At 36.2% G+C, this 16,848-nt stretch overlaps 1 protein-coding gene across 1 annotated transcript in view; it reads right to left on the reverse strand.

Moving 5' to 3' along the window:
• PARD3 (par-3 family cell polarity regulator) overlaps positions 1 to 16,848 on the reverse strand; it is a gene marked incomplete at both ends in the record, with an annotated part of 424,269 nt that overhangs the window by 39,108 nt on the left and 368,313 nt on the right. The gene's annotated exons all lie outside the window — the stretch shown is intronic.

The raw sequence follows: 16,848 nt of genomic DNA on the forward strand, positions 1-16,848 counted from the left end.
AAAATTGAATCCAGAGGGTTTACAAGCCTAGACAGAAATGCAGACAGAAAAGGATTCTGGCCAGCTTCTCTAACTGATTGGCTACCAAGCTGAAGATGAATGCTACTCTCACTACAGCCATGCTTATCAGAATAAGAACAAATTTAAAATCAGTAGTTGAAAAACTGTTTTTCTGAGGCCCTTATATGATCCTAGTAGTTTCATGGGATGGTTCAGACAGAAACAACAAAATCCTGGTTTCTAGGAAGAATAGGCTATTGACTTAGAGGGTACACCTTTTTTAGGTCTGACCTATAATCCTTTCTGAATGGACCCCGGCATCATTTCTGGGTTTAAAGTCCGAGTTTATCACAACATGTGTATACATTGGCATAATTTATGAAGGAAGACGTGAACAAAATTGTAACACAAAACATGTGGCAGGGGAGTCATTTACTAGGCTTTCATACAAAATACAAATTTATTACTAAGTGTCTATGCCTAAAACTCAGTATGTAGTACATCGTATTTTGAATTATTAACATCTCTGCTGGAGAAGCTTCCATCATAAAATATTTACATAGCACATCTCAGGACTCTGTATTTTTGTCAGCAGTTACTCAAAGTATAAAATAAATATAGTTAGCAGGTCATTCTTTTCCTTCATTCTTTTCACTAAAATATATAAATAAATAAATGCCATGTTTAAGCTATACTGCTGCTATGGCCTTTGTTATGAAATACTGTGCTCCAGTGTAATGATATATTTTGACCCCTGAGAGCAATTAGGGTCAGGGAGAATAGTTTTTGCTAATGACAATGCATGGCTGTAAAACACAAGAGGCAGGCATGTTTCAATTACTTTTCCAATTAGCAACAGCAATCAATGCATGCTGAAAAAGCCTGAAGGAAACCAGCAAAATGTTGTAAAGTATGGACAGAATTAAGTAACAAACTCAGGAATAATAAAAGTATTGCTATTCCCTTGGTTGTTTTCTACCATTCCGCAAGATCATACAGCACTCTATTTCAAATCAGGCAGTCTAAAAACGTTGCCATTTCAAAATACCTTGGTAGCTCTTCAGTGAAAACAAGTGGCATATAACTTATTCATTTCTAATGTCTGCAACAAGAAAATTTCATTTTGACATTTCTGTTAGGGAAAGCAAATTTAATTTATGATGCAAACTTCAAATCTGTTAGATGGTTATTTAAAACTAAGCAAGAATTGTGCTCTCACTTTTCAAAAAGTATCCCTGCTCAATAGAAAAGAACGAGCCTGCAGTATTTCAGGCTCTTGGTATTCAGTTGCCTGGACTACTAGGAAGCTTCTCAACAGCATGAGAATTTTGCTGTCATTTGCACGTACAGTTTGGTAATGCCAAAATGAAAATTTTAAAGATGAAAGGAAGCAGAACCACATACTTGAATGAAATTTAAGAGAAAACAAAACCAACTATACCCAAGGATGTAAGGCACATATGTTTGAAGTGAGTTTGTACTGTTACCAAAAGGTCAGCTACTATACTTTTCTCATGGATGCATAGCTATATTACGGATATGGAATAACAACTATTGGATCAATTTTGCACTAATGATTGATACTAACTACAGAAAAATTACGACAGCGTAGCATTAATTTTAAACTTCACTGTACACACATTTCTTCTTATTGTCAGAGCAACCCAGAGCAACAGTGTTCCTTCCCTGTTCTAAACTTAAAAAAGCATGGAAAACTGAGATTCTGTAATCCATGTTTGATTTTTGTTTTAAAGAATGCGACAAGCACATCTTTCTTGGAAAAAAAAATCCAGAATATACAAGAAAAAAAAAACACTCCATGTCCCCTATTAGAGAAAAAAGGTTGAAAATAATGCAAATGAATGTGTCCTTTCATATATTATGAGACAAAAGGCGTTGTCAAATTAGATAGTATATACTAAAGAGTATCTGGAATGAACTGTTTTTCCATCTGAAAGACCAGATTCCTTGTCTTTTAATAATTTCAAAGGAACAACCAGAGGATTTCATTATTTGAAAGAATAATATATATTGTAACATGGAAGAAATTATAAAATCTAGAAAAAAAGATAAAGTGTCAAGAGAGTAAATGTGATCATCTCAATATGGCATCACTGTAAGTGAAAATAATATTAAAGAAGGCAATCAGTTGGATTGAGTAGTAGCATGATTAATACCAATCAACACTGTTTAATAGAAAACAAGCCTTCTTAGGAAACTTCATATCATTTTGTGATGATATTACAAATTCAGTTGAGAAAGATAACTTTTGAAAATACTTGCTTTAATTTCTGCATAAATAACTCTCTCTAGTATCTCTCTGATGAAAAAGTAGCATTGCACAAAATCATCATGGTGTATATGTTAAACATGTTCATGACACCGAGCATCTGAAAAGGAAATTGTAAACGAGGAGCCAACAGTCAGCGATACCATAAAGATGTGAATTTTAAAGGGTCAGCAGGTCTGAGCAGCAGACTCAAGATAAGTTTGAACATCTAAATAGCTCAGAATAAAATTGTGGACAGTTGTGATAATTAAAAATATCCTAGCAGTCCTAGCAAAAAACACAAATGAAAATAGATTCTTGCAGTAGCGCTTTGGCTCTCAGAACCCATTGTGAATTCCTGTACACAGATGTGCATGTCAGAATAGAGAAGTCATGTATTTCTTCTGCACATCACATTGATATCATTAAAAGAATGCAATCTGCAGTTCTGCTCAGCACACTTTCAAATGGATGTTTATTGACAGGAGAGATTAACGTCTGAAATAATTTACAATATTTGTGATTTTTTTTCCCTCCACTTCAAAACTTATATTGAGATTAGACAGACTTATAATGGTAAAGAGGAATTGATGAAGAAATTCCAGATGAAAAGTATGGAGTAATTTCAAAAGAGCAGTAAACTGTTTATTAAAGGATTTTAAAATACCATCCATGTTAACCCTTCATGGTAATATTTCCTTTGTTCACAGAGGAGCTGTAGAGCTAAAATTAGATTTAATGGTTCTCCAAAAGATTATTCTGAAAATGAAGAATTGCTTTTAAAAATAAGAAAATAAGTGGACACGTTCTTCAGCGTATACTGATTCCATCTTCTGCATTTCAAAGTTATTTATTAGTTCTGTTGTGTTTCAAATGAGACTGTGTTCAAACAGTGTCTAACACCATCAGGTATGAGCTGAGCACACACCACAAAGAGATACTGAATACCAAATAGTAAACAAGATTACAGTGATAGTTAGAAGCCTGTCAGCTCTGTACAACAGCACAAAAATAATGTGTACCCTCTGCTTTTACCTGCTGAAAATGAGCTGGCTTGTACTACTCCCAGTGTACCCAGCTATGATATGCACTTTAGCATTCCTGGTGCTGCGAAGCCCTTGGTTGTGCAAGGATCAGCTGCTGGTCATCTGTTGGTGCCAGGGCAATACTTTCCTCCTGACAGATGTTTTTAGTTGAATCTGGAATTTTAAATATAACAAGCCTTCTAGCCAAAATCATTTTGAATATATTGCATAGGGGTGGTCCTGTGTGGAACCAGGAGCTGGAACCAATGATCCTCACGGGCCCCTTCCAACTTAGGGTATTTCATGTTTCTATGATTTTACTTCTGCGTCAACTGGAAGCAGCGGCGAGGTAAATAAGAGTTAGATTTTTCTGCTAATTGAAAGATTTGCTAATAGCTGGGGAATTTGCATGACAATGCACTCTTATTACGAAAAAAGAAATACACGTATTATTTCTGATGAACATATGTACAAGAGGACTGAAAGGAGAAATACTTTAAAATACATACACTGAAATGTTTTGTATTTTATGCATTCTAATTGCTTACACCTAAACGTTCATCTGTAAGAGTATGAAGACAATTAGGTCTACCCAATGGAAACTGCACTCTGGCATCCCAGTTAGAGTTAAGAGAACTTCCTAATTGTACGGGGCAGATGATTAGCTCTGTTCCACTTTGCATTAGATATGAATAATTGAAAAATGCATTTCACATGGGAGATCCCTTGCCAAAACATTCACCTGGAACTGCCCTTTAGTATCCGTCTACTAAGGACTATGCTGCTGAGAGCACAGGAGGGACAAGATCATACCATAGCCTTGGTTACTGCGTGTGTCAGGGATCACAGCTGGTCCCCATGTAACTCATCTCTCTCTTTTTATTCCCTCCCCCCTCCAAAATGTTATCTTTGAAGAAAAAAAAACAACCCACAAACTTGGAAATAGCTACTTCAGCTTGGTAACTGTACGATCAATAGGTGTACAGAGGTTAGGCTGAATAGGATTACTGCACTGGATAGAGAAATGAAAAATGCTCACCGGTGTCGTAGGCTCACAATAAATGCCACAAAGAGCAATGTCCAGAAAGAAATCCTTCCCTTCTGGCAGTCAGCACTTAAATGGGATCTAGGAGAGGTGGAACCAGGCTCTACCCCTTCTGGTAGCCTTCACCTGTGCTCCCGCAGCTGACTCATTGCTTGCCTCAGGTGGTCAATCAGAAATTCAGGCCATAGTCCACAGTTTTCTTACAGTAACCTTCTTGAAAATGTCTCTAAAAACTATACGTTGCATTGAATGTGGCATAATAATTGAGAAATGTACAATATTCAAGCAGGTTTTACTTTAGGGTCCCTCAGATGCCGAGCAACAAGCAATTCAGACCTTACAGACGTGTATCCTTTTTTAAAATAATGACTACATTTTACACTCTTGTTATACCAGTAATGTGATATGTACATTATTCCCCCTTTCTCATTTAAAACTTCCTGCTCTTTTTCTCATATGCAGAACACACTGGGACAAGCACAAAGGATGAAAAGTAAACTGAAATATGCTTCCATGTGGCAATACATCAACTCCTGTGACACCGCTCCATATTCACACTTGCAAATAAACTTGAGGAGGTTCCCCTTTGAAGGATGGTTACAGTAGTCCATCTCCACAAATTATCTTTTGAGTTGGGAAAATCCAGCATTCAAGCACTGCAACATTTCACTTCATATGATGGAGGAATTCTCCAATTTTAAAAGAGATTAACAACAACTAACGGTTTTACAATAGCAGAAAATGATGTAATACTGCAAAAAACATTGAAAACAAATTCCTTTGTGGGATGACTCTTAAAGAGAAATGATATTCACAACACAAGCACTAGGTCTGCACTGTGCTTGTGCTTTCCAAGTCTCTTAAATTACTAAAGAGAAAACAGGTGTTTAAGCTCTTATGGTACATCTGTCATATTCATGCCATGTTGTTTTCTTCCACTGAATTTAAGCACTAATGCAAATGTGATCTCAGTTAGCTCAGTGATAAAGAATACCCTTCATAAAAATACTGCTACAGGTGCTTGAAATGGGCAAATAAAGCAGGGTTTCTGGCTACTGCTCAGTGTATTATAAACGACTCATTAACAAGTAATTCTCTTTGCACTTCTGTTTTATAACAGGGCTTTACCAAAAATTAAATCTTTCATAATTTAGAACAAATATTATCAGAAAGAAGAAAACTTATACCAAGGGCTGCTCCAAAAGTAATGCCTCCTATTTTATTACTTTGGCATATGATGACAGATGCAGATATTGGTGGTATGGCAGTAGAGGTGGAACACTGATCTTAAATTTTGTTGCCATGGAGAAGGAATTTTGTTGGACTTGGAGATGGTAGAGTAGAAATCACTTTTAGAGTTTTTAATATAAAAGCCTTGTATAATTTTTAAGCTCAAAGATCATTATTAAACCAATTTAAAAATGCTCTGAGGCATGTTCAGGAGAAAAAAAAGCAGAGAAATTAGGAAGATACTGCTAAGAAGTGGCACATTAATGCAGAAAAGAGACCACACACCAGTTACCATACAATAAATATACAGTAAAACGTAATAATGAGAGCCCTGTGAACATGATAACAAATGGGAAAAAGAAACAAAACAAAAAAACCTGATAAATTTTTTTCTTTTAAAAGAGTCCCAAGACCAATTCAGTAGCACATACAATTAGCATTTAAAGTTGCTGAAGCTGGAAGTACTGTTATTGTTTATTGCTGCCACTGCTGGGAAAAACTTCAGTTACATATTCTCAGGCAGAATAATAGGCACAGAGGTGATGTGCTTTGTCTCAAGGGCAAAGCTTGCCACCTGCACTACTTTAAGCACCCCAGTATCACTAGTCAACCACAGCAGCGTTGACAGTGGGCTCAGAGGAGATTTTCGCATTGACCTCATCAAGGGGATAAAGGTGTTGCATATGGCCAAGTGGGAAAGAATTAAATTTTCTCTAGAGCACCTGCGAAGACTAACTCAAAGCAAAGACTTGTTTTGTGATTGATTGGTGTCCCTGAGCAGGAATTTTCGATGCCGTTAAAAGAAATAAAAAAGTAACTTCCAGCAATTAAATTCACAGAGCTTTCTGTGTTTATAAAATCACCAATAGGAAGTGATTAGCAATGCCGTTTGAGAACAGAGGCTGTTATTCTCTTAATGAAAGCCCTCTGTCCAGGGTTACCACCTCAGTTTCCATTTAGTTGCTATAGTTTTATCATGCCTATGTAATAGGCAGTCTTGCTTCCTCCTGCCAATAGTCTGCCGTGGTAAATAGGAAAAATGTGCTTAAAACTGCACAGCCCACTCACACATTTTGTATCTGAGAAATTAGATCGGTTTATGAGCAGCACAGAACTGTTCTGTTATCCAAGTCTCATGATTTAATCCCTGGTCTTATGACATTTATGTATTTTCCCAAATCTCTGACTGATGGGAGTTATATATCCCTTACATTTTTAATCTAGTTTCCTAAGAAAAGAAAGCTTGTATGATCATGCCGGTCTGTATTTCAATCCATGAAGAGATATTTAATATCTGTTGAAACTACAGGATAATTTAAGTTAGAAATTAAAGATAGAAGTCTCAATGATAATTAAGTTCCTTAGGATTTTATGTAAGTCACAGGCTGGGTCTAGGGCTGACACTAAAATTGCTTGGCCCCTGCATTGGAAACACAGTCACAACTTGTAAGATACTGCTTCAGAGCTGCCAGCTGGTTGACAACGTACCAATTCTGGCAACACACTGGGTATGTGTAACCATCTTCATGTGTACGACTGCTGACTCATTTCCTGTGGGAATGTAACAGGAAGACAGCTCATGCTATCTTGCTGGGGACAGAGAACTTATAAAAAAAATGGGACTAGAACCCATAAGACAAAAGTCTTTTCATTCTGCTGCTCAAAAAGCATTTTTTCCCCTTTAATGTAAGAACTACTTACACGGCAGGTACAGAAAAACTGCAAGCACATGTCACTAAACCTCTGAAGGCTGAAAAATCAATAAACTGAATAAGAAGAATAGAAACATTTTAATTTCAAGGCTTCTTTAAGCAACCTCACGGTCTTGGGATGACAAGCATTGATTACACTGTATGAGGTTACACAGAAAAGATGCTGGGGCCAAATCCTTGTTTAAAAGTGGAACATATCTGAGATGCGATGCCCAAAGAAATACAGAAGGGAAACTTGCCCATAGGGAATATGAACAAGGAGCTGAGGACCAGGAATTGCCCTGGTTTACAATGTGATACACATTGGGAATCATCAGAAAGATATCTGCTGTGATGCTGGTAAGTCAGTATACAGACTTGCAATGCTTATGTGTGATGGAGATTATACTGCCATTTTCAAGAATTTGTCTCTGAAAAGCTATAAGACATCTATGGAAAGAATGAACCTTATTCAGAGCTGTTCCTTTAAAAATGCACTCAGCTGAATCTATTAAGGGTTAACAGAGAGAAGAGACTAAAACATTACTTCAAAACGTTTAATTCCACCTCATTTTTAAGTTCATATGCTGATATAATACTTCTATTACCATATTAGAACTGAACCCTCCACAGCTACTGATAGGTCATTATAAATAATTGAATACAAGCCTATGGGTCACTGTAGCAGAAAAAAATAAATTCACGAAAGCAGAAACAGATTCATTTTTGTCTAATGCATTTCAAAAAATTTAAAATACTAGACGGAGTTTAATTTAGGTAAAATGATTCGAAGCTTCACAGTCTCTCCTTTTCCTCCCCTAGACCTGACCTTTTCCATCCCTTTCATTTATTCTCTGCAAGCTTTAGTCCAGTGGGCAATTAAACTGACCCCAAGCCCTGCAGTTCAGCTTAATGACATGATCAACAAGATCCCTTCAAAACTGTGGGAAGTCAGTCCTTAACAAGTGAACATCAGAGGTGCTTCGATAGCCTATCTCTGCCCTCACAGTGATAGGCTGGAGCATTTACATTGCCAGCTTGGGCAAAATCGACATTATTGTTACTGCCCCAGGATAAGGAGAGCGTGACGCAGAAGAGCGAATGTGCAGTGAGGGCCAGGTCCCAGGACCCTTACAGGGCTTCCCTCAATAGAGTGGGACGGGGTCTTTAGAAAGCAAAATTTCTTTCTCCACAGAGAAAACAGCTGGGGAAGACTAAGAGTGCATCTCTATTTGACACTGAAATTTAAGACTGTAAAAACTAGCCCCAGAAATGTTAAGACAAAGCCCTGCTTACCTCTTTAACCTGCAAGACAAGTGTGCACTTGTACTCACAGCTCACATTTCTGTTACATAAATGCTGTCCTTTCTAAAAGACTAAAATGGTTCTGGCTTGTAGCTTGAGTCTATCTTATCAGAAAGACAAAGGATGAGAACATCAATATGAGGGCTTGAAACCTTCATAATTTCTTATATCGCATCTATTAAGAGAGCATCATTTTAGGGTCTAACACAGTAGCACACAAAGCTCTAGTGAATCCCTTTGTGCTGGGTCACATCTTCTTAAAATGGGAGATGTAACTGAGGGATGTCACTGAAGGGATAATTAACACCAGTGCCCTTTTACAATATTTTATATCACCAAAATAGTCCCGGAAAAATATCACTCAGTAATTTCAGCTATGGACAAGGAAACTCAGATAAACTTGATGAGAGAAGGAGAGGTTTCAAATGGAAACATCTGTGGGCTTTCGTTTGTTTTAAGTAGCTGATGCACACATCTGAAAGCAACAAAACTGGACTTCCTTGAAAAGCCATTATTAAGAAATTAGTATCAAGAATGCAGGTAGGAAATGGTGAGGATCTTTGCTGATAGCTGAGCAAATGTATCCAAAAATGTTCACTTCTGTTCAAGAGAGACAGCTCCTAACAAAAAACCAAAACTTTGATCTTGGTATTAGCATGGTTTGAAATCTGGTGCAAATCCAGAGCGTATAACATTTCTGTTTTATTAAAATAAATAAATCAATCAATAATTTCATAGAACAGCTGACAAATGTTAAATGACAACAAAACACTCGTTTATCTCATTATTCATGGAACTGTAGCTGTTAAATGCAAAGGAGTGGACGGTTGGAGACACTGTAAAGCTTCCACTATGCATATAACAAAGGTGATTTTAGTGGTTTTCTCTGTTGCTCCAGTTTTACAATAATAAACTCTATGGAAAAAGATCAGACCATTGAAGTCAACTAATCAGGGCAAGAACAGAGTTGGGCCCAAATTTATCAACAACAAAATCGTTAATAACTCTGTTTAATTACAACCTGCTCTATGCAACACAGAATATGCATGAGTTTTCAAGCTGATTTAATTATTTAGAAAGTTGAAAGATGTGATAAGCTATTTTTGAGATAGAAGGAGACAAAGAGAGAGACAAAAGTCAACATTTCAAAGTGGTAATTTTTTAATGATTTGTACTCAAAAGCTGTCAGAAAATACTCTCTCTAATACAATGGAGCAAATTCATTCTTCAAGTTGAGTTAATAGAGGGAAAAATGGGATTGATAATAAAAGGAATTGTTTTATTGACTGCAGCCGAGCTATCACTCCTAAGAACCACAGCATGAATGATAAGAATTAAGGAAAAATACTTTGGACACTGATGCCTACATAGGAAGAGGGAATGAAATCAAAACCTAAAGTTAACTTTTACAGTCAGACCACAAAAATATGGGCAGTTCACACACGACCACAAATGCGGAGCAGAGCAATCAAAGCTTAGATGGAAATTCTCAGTGCAAAACAGCTCACGCTTTTTTTGAAAGAGACTTAATATTACTGTAGAATATTATATTTGGAAATGTATTCTTAGCTTCATGTGTTATCTTCTTCCATACATCAGTATTTATACGGAAACATGCACATGCGTCATACAGTGGAACCACAGATATGCCACAGTAGCACATACCTTGAAGGACCATCAAACACTGCAGCTGAAATCTCATTTATTATATCAGAAAGGAAAAGATTTCCTCAGTTTTTCCAAAGATCACTGGGCTCCTCTCCTTTCAAACAGGCCATGTTTCATACTCTCTATCCTAGAATACAGCAGAAAGATGCCAGCTGACTTCTAAATTGCCAGCTTTACAGGGACTACGCTCAGCTAAGCTGACTGGTGACTACATGCTGCATAGCCCCAAGGGATATAAGAAACTTTGGTGAACCAAGAATTTTGGTGAAGAAGTGTTCTCTAAAACAGGGATATAATGTGTAATGTCTTGTTCAAACAATATTGTCTAAGCTGTTTGGACGCTGACATTTCAGCTAAATCTTGTTTCTCAGTAGCATTTACTATCTGCATGTTTATGAGTCGCATACCACACTAATCAGTTACCAGACTGGTTTATGTTACATCCAGTTAATAAAGTTGAAAAAAACCAAACCACTTCAGAAACAATTCATGAGGCTCTGGACCAGTACTCCCAAAGTACAATGCAAAAGATTTATGTATAATTGCTTTTATGTGAGGGCTGCTCCAAAAATAATGCCTCCTATGTTATTATTATTAGCTTATGATGTCAGAGGCAGATGGTGGTGGAATGGCAGTAGAGGCTGAACCTTCCCACTAATATTCCATTACATTTTGTTGCCATGTGACGGATGGCAGCAGAGAGGCAGTTCTGACAGAATGGCATCTGACACGGAAGTGCATAGGAAGCAAAGATGTGGAATTGAATTCCTTCTTGCAGAAAAAATTGCACCCACTGTCATTCATTGATGCTTGCTGAACGTTGATGGAGACCAACCAGTGAATGTGAGCACAGTGAAACAGTGGGTGGTGTGTTTCAGTAACGGCAATAGTTATGTGAGAAACAAGCCATGTTCTGGACCCCCATCCAGATTTTTACAAGTGCAGCACACAGGCTCTTTGTTGCTGACATAAATGCATAGCTAATGGTGGTGACTATGTTGGAAAATAGTGTTTTGTAGCTGAGAATGTACTCTATCCAATAGTACCATTGTGCTCTTTGTATCTGTTTTAGTTTCCATGGAAATAGGAATAGGAGGCATTACTTCCAGAGCGATCTACATACAATGTGATAACCAGATTTACTGAACTCTGTTGTCATCCTTCAGTCACACTGGCCAGCATCAAAAGTCAGAGGATATAACATAAACTAAGATCTGAGACCTGTCCCTCAGTAATATGGCGTTTATTAAATGTGCCTGAATTAGATAATAGAAATGAAAAATAAGAATAATTTTTAAAAATCCTCATACGCTACATAAAGTGCAAATAAAAAAAAATAGTCCTGAGAATAAATGCAACAATCCAGGATTAATAACTATGTCCACATCTAAAGCTGTCACATGAAACTACTCATTTCCTCGTAAGAAAACTAGTCATTCTATATGAATTATATCCAACATCATCGGCTTAGACAGATTTGTATGAAGTACAGATTGATGTCCTACCTAGTTATCCAATAGTAACATGACATAGCTTGTAAATTAAGTCAGTGTTATGTGAGTTCAGACCTGAAAGCCTAAGTCCATGATGAGTATTAATAAAGACTACATTACAATTATATTTGCTGTGTACAATCTAAAAATGTAAAGTTATCATTTATACTCAAGAATAATGCATACTTCTTCATTTGACGTACGTGTATATGAATTTTTAGTTCATATTTATTTGTACCCATGAGCAAAATTCATCAAATTCACTGCAATCTGAACATTCCAACCATTTATAGAAATACATTATCAACTATTTGAAATTAGTAACATTTATATATTTCCAACTTCTTTTTAATATAATACTCTGATCTTTGCTTACAATAAAAACAAGCTTGCTGTTGTTTTCATGCATCTTGAGAAAAGACTTTAAATGCTAATGAAAATTGGGAATTTTTTTTTTTGTCCCTATGTACTGTGAAATTAACTGGATGAATTTCAAAATAATGACCACAGATATTCTTTAAAAAAATTAATAGTAGTGCTACATTGTAGAAAATATTGGCATACGTACTTAGCATGTAACCTCAGAGGTGATTAAAAAAAAATAATCCTAAAAACAAAGGCAGCCAAACAATGTCAGCTAAAACTTTTATGACACTGCTAAATTTCAAGTTAACCTTTTGCAACACTCCAGAAATGGCAAGACAAATGTTTTAAATTTGCAGAGCCTCAATACTGCTGTGCTCTGAAGACAGCAGGCAACAGAATGGAAGGAAGAAAGTATCTTGATAGAAAAAATCCCAGGAGTTAACCTGCTTGATCTTTCACACATGCCAACTAGATTTTATAGTGCTTCAACAGTTCTGCCACAGTCAGAGGTGCTCACTATTGTACTTCTGCATGCGGCAGTCCTACCAGAATAGTATCATGATCTCCCATCCTTTGTTCTATCCTTAGAACTCTTTAAAAATAGGCTTTTCTAAATAGACTTCCTGAATAGCTCATTTCTGTTGGATGTTCAACGAAACAAGCTAAAACAGATCGCCTTTGTTATGCTCATTAGGCAAACTGTCTGTCGATGGAGATAATCACCTTCAAAAATAGGTACAGTTAAAACAGCCAATTAAGAAAAAAAAAAAATCGATTATCTACATGAGCACGTCTACTTCATCTATGTTTTCTCATAAGCCAGAGCATACCGCACTGCTTTCACTCCCTGGTATTTTAAAACAGTTCTTCAGAGAGGACATTGAGTAAAAATAGATTTGAATGGAAATGTTAAATGATTTGAATGGAAAAAATCCAGTTGATTTAAACCAGGTCAGGATTCCCATTAATAACTTTAGCTCTACATACACAAAGGTAAAAGTTTCGACTGCGAGCATCACCAAAGAGGAAAACAAAAGAGCAGTTATTTCTGCAGGAGGGGAGATAGCACACAGCTCCACAGACTGCCAGCAAGACACAGATACACCTATGACTGACTTTGCTCTTGGCCCTATAGAATCCTTGATCCCAAATGATGCCACTCACAGACCTCAACTGCCATCTTGAAATGAGCAAAGAGTTATTCTATTCCTACTGCAATTCTAATCTTATCATTCTAAGATTTATTCCAATATTGATATTGTTTCTCTCAATCTAATACAGACTTTAAAGTATGGCCATCAGTCACAGCCTCTCTGCTGGAAAACACACACCACCATAGCGTATCCTTCCAGGATATCCTCTGGGATGTTACTCAGAGGTAGTTTTTAACTCAGCTGTAGGAATTAAGTAAAATATAATTCTACACTCTACAGCATAATTGTCTGAAGGAGAGAGTTAGCTGCTAAAACCTATTAAGCAACCAGAACTCCCACTAGCTCAAACAGAAAATAAGGCACTCAGCACCTAATAGGATAAGGCTCAAAAGCCCTGTTTTACAACACTTACATTTGAAGATCAAGGCTCAGAAATTAAGGGCATGATGTTTTCCATATGCACAGTACTTAATGACTTTAAAATAAACATACATACAAGTGCTTCTGTAATTGGGTCCTTAGACTGTAGTGCTGTCTCTTTATTATTTGACTCTTTCAAAATCTTACAAGCACATTACTAACATCCTCCAAGAAATCTCCGTAAGGAATCTTTCCAGCACAATACAATCCTAAAATCTGAACTTTCTGACCTTGAAGATATACAGTTTGTTTGTTAGTTGTAAATTCTAAATATTTCCTGTACTATTCCAAAGGAAAAATCAGATAGTCTCTTATGATACAGTGGAAACCCATGAGAACTCAGAAACAGTACTGACTATAATCTTATTAAACAGAAAGCTGGACATTTATGATTTTGCATTCATAGTCTAATTCAGGAGAAATGCAAGAAATAGAATGAACATTAAGCCAAACATTAAATTCAGACCAGTTCAAGAATAGGAGATTATTTTGTTGTTATAAACAGAAATTCTTAGTACTTCCTGGGAATTCCTATCTATACATCAAAAAGTAGCCACAGGACTGTATGCAGGCTGAAGTCTTATTTTGGCATTTGATCTATGAGGCACGGAATTTTTTTCATGTTTCACTTCTAAGCTTACTCAGGGCACTTGAAAGAAGATCTGACTCACGTAAGTTGAAGCAAAAGGTATCATGAACATGAGATAAATTATATCATTCTCTTTATTCTGATGGCTCTTCATAATGACTGACGGTTCCATAACCTTATGCCTCAGCCCAAGTGCAAATTGCTTTGAAAGGATATATTGACATGCTCATAGTCATTGTGCAAATGCTGCTTCAAAGACTCACCATAATATTTACAGGCATATGAAAACAGGTAAATATAAATATAATGGGAGTAATGCATACTTCAGAAATTTAATATCCACTGCAAATTAATTAATCATTTCAACACTTGTCCTATAATGTTTCAAATCCCTTTCAATGTGCTGGCATTATGTTATTCTTTCAAATTAACTGTATTTTTCCACTGCTACACTGCTACACTTATGATGAAAATACCCAAAGAAATTACAAATATAATAATACGCATACAAAATACCAGAAAGGAAAATAAGAAAGGAAAAAGAAATGTGAAAAAGTGAAGGAAAAAAAGAGGAGAGGAGAGGGAAGGGGAAGGGAGAAATCTGCTTTTAAATTTTCTGATTTTCTATTTTTTTCCCCTCCATTTTGTATATAATTTAATTTCCAAAGCTGGTGTTTAATTCTGGTATATTTTCTGTACTGATCTGAAAACTTCTAAGACAAAATAAGTTGGAAGAGAAAATTAGAGCTTTTTCTGAGGATAAAAAAGAAGTATCCAGCAGAAGGGCTTTATAACTTGGGGACAATGTTTAAAAAGAAAAGAAAAAAAGCCTAAAATGGACATAGCTCTTCAGATAATTAAAGTGTTTTAGACCACTAGCCAATTGATTTTCTCCTTGTAAAGGTAGCTCAGTTGAAATGTTCGGAATAAATCATGTGTTAAAATTATCTTCTAAAGAAAGAGCTGAGTGCATATTGATTAATAATTATTTGCACTAACGGACTGAACTAAAGCAATACCATCAATTACTTCAAAAATCTGTAAGATCAATCACTGTGGAATCAACCATTGAAAGATTTACTACGCTTCTGCCAGTATTTCAGAAGTGCACATCAAATGGCTTTCCAGAGATACCTCGGTTTCCTGTTTCTAGAGCTACGGAAATTTGTTTTAAATACCAATTACCAGTAGGCATTTTAACTACATCATACTGCTCTCAGTCCTCAATTACATGGGAGATCGGCAAGAAGAGCAAATGCTTTCTACAATGTGTATGAGGCACGAGGGGGCACTTCTACCAAGAAAGTTTCGTTAATATTTCATCCTTATAGTCACGCAACAAGGAGATGCAAAAGCCTAAACTAATGACGAGAACATATGATCTACATAGAAACAAGTCTATCCAAAGACAGGGGAGACTCTGTATGAATAAACTCCATTTTACACACCAATGAGTCGTACTCACAGAATTCGTCTGCACAGCACAATAAAAATTTGGTAATTCTATGAAAAAAAAATTACAATTTATTTTGCATGGCTATATATAGCACAGAGATCATTAATCCCTTATGGCACCACAGGCATTACTCAAACCTGGTATCTCAGAGGAAATCAAAGAGCACTTCCCTTTCTCATGATGTATAGCACCATCAGAGTTGGGTGGGAAGTCTGCTGACTGCAATACCGTACTTTATAGCAGGTCTGGATCAAAAAGAACAGGTCTGGCATCCCGATTTTCGTGATTTTATTTTCACTAAGTTTCAGGTTTATTCACTGCAGAAGGGTTGAATAGACTGACAGACAGTGGGTGACGAAGGCTGGTGGTACACTATTAGTCCACATGCTCAAAATAAGGACACTGAACTTTAAGTCATTTATTTATTCTATTTTTTTTTTTTTCTTATATGTTGGTTGACATGAGACCAACTCATAAACATTACCAGGTCTTCAGAAGATAACAAAATTTCTATGCACTTTCTCTGAAATGCACAATTAGGACCTGAAACAGTAACACTTTCATTGAAATATCTAATTTAAATTTAAACATTTTTTCCATAAGCGAGATCACATCTCCGTCTGAGCATCTTAATTTTATGCATTTTTACACTTCTAAGCAACTTAGTAGCGAGGACTGCTTATTTGCATTCATTTCCATACAATTTGCAGGAAAAGCTGAAAAAAGGTAGGAAGGAAATCCATCATTTTGACTTTAAATGAAAATATCATCTCTGTAAAAAACATCTTGAATGTTTGTTTTCTGACTTCACGTAGGAAATTGCTTTTATTATCTGCCTAAGTATTGAATGGCATCTCTCAGAAATGGTTTTCAGCTAGTAAGTTTTCAAAAAAAAAATCAAACAATACCTTTGACATATACAGATATAAAATACAACCTGGGTTGTTGGGACTTTTTTGCCTAATAGAATTTAATTTTCTAGCAATGTGAACCTTGTCGAAGTTTGTATTCTCTTAATTTTTGTAGGTGCCAGGTAATAGGAAGGAACCATAAGTGCAGCAATGAAGAAATGTAACATGCATATACAAACTGAAGTGTTCCTGATACCATTTTCAGGACCTGTGCTATCTGTGCACT

Source organism: Tetrao urogallus (assembly GCF_951394365.1).
Source record: "Tetrao urogallus genome assembly, chromosome: 7".
NCBI lineage: Eukaryota > Metazoa > Chordata > Aves > Galliformes > Phasianidae > Tetrao > Tetrao urogallus.